Source organism: Anneissia japonica, unplaced genomic scaffold (genome assembly GCF_011630105.1).
Source record: "Anneissia japonica isolate Jap-2015-1 unplaced genomic scaffold, ASM1163010v1 scaffold275_len1219475_cov178, whole genome shotgun sequence".
In the NCBI taxonomy this organism is placed as follows: Eukaryota; Metazoa; Echinodermata; class Crinoidea; order Comatulida; family Comatulidae; genus Anneissia; species Anneissia japonica.
In genome coordinates, this window is record NW_022752912.1 from 295933 (window position 1) to 297449 (window position 1517).

Sequence of the window (1517 nt, forward strand, 5' to 3'; positions counted from 1 at the left end):
GGGCTTGACCTGTCCGGTGGGGGAGGGGGATTAATCCCGCCGCCACTGTGCTCCCCTGTGGGACACCATAATCTATAGGCATGGGTTTCGAGGCTGAGTTATTGACATAGACTACTTGAGACCGATTTGAAAGATATGATTAAACCACCCCACTGATGACTTGACACCGAGAGCACTCAGTTTGTTACAAAGGATACCATGGATAACGCTGTCAAAAGCCTTTTGAATATCAAGCAAAATCATGCCCACGTGAAGACCCGAAGACAACTGAATTCGTATATAATCTTGTAAATAAATCAAACAAGAATCAGTCGAATAACTCCCCCTAAATCCAGATTGGAATTTATAGATTATGTTGTGCGCAGAGAGATAACTACTTAGTTGAACTAATACAGCCTTTTCGAGGATCTTAGACGCTACACTTAAAATACTAATTGGTCTATAATTACCAAAATCAAGCTTACTGCCTTTTTTGTGAAGTGGTTTAAGTTTTGCAGACTTCATATCAACAGGCACAGTTTCACTGTGATAGAGAGGTTAATTATATGGGTGAGTGGCTCACAAATCACACAAGCAGCATCCTTCAAGAAGCGAGAAGGAATTCCACCTAGACCAGTGCTTTTGGTTGAATCGAGACCACAAAGCTCTGAATAGACGAAATCGGCACTGACTTCTTGAAGTGAGAATGAATCTTTGACAACAAAGTAATAGAATGCAATGAATGAAGGTATTTGATATTGTACAGTAGATATATGAAGGAGATGGTATTAACATATTGATAAGTTTGGCAGCAATAGTACTAAAGACATTGTTATATTTCGGCCACTTAATAACCTTCATGAACCTTTTTACTATCCTTATTAATAACAAACTGTGATTGATCTTTAGCCTTAGCTGAGTAACCAAGGTCTTTTAAAGTTTTCCATATCTTCTTCGGATTGTTTCTGTTTTCGTCTATTTTACTTACAAAAAAACTGACGTTTAGCTTTGTTGATGTTTTTCTGAACCCTGTTTCTTAGCTTACGAAACCTAGAGTAAAGGTCAGGAGCATGGCCACTCTTCCTCAACACCTCCTCAGCAACGCATCTCTTTCATGTATGGCATTCAGGATTTCTCCTGTGATCTATGGTTCAGTGCGCTGTCTGATCCTAATGGTTTTGACAGGAGCCAACATGTCGAGAGCCCTGATAAAGAGTTTGGAGAAGAGCCGCCATGCACTATTAACATCGGTCGAAGAAAGAACAGAAGACCAGTCAGTATTTCTTAATTCATTTAAAAATGTATCTTTATTATAGTTTTTAGTAGATCGAATTGTTATTCCCTTATGGCATCATTACACTATGCTATTTTCCTAGTACAGAAAATCATGAAATGGTCAGTAAGTCCCTGTCTCTTATACACATCTAGATGTGTATAAGAGACAGATTATATATTCAGAATAATAATTAGCTACATTTAGTCCAGATTTCAGAGTTACTATAGTTGGTCAAACTTATTGTCAAACAAATCAATCTATC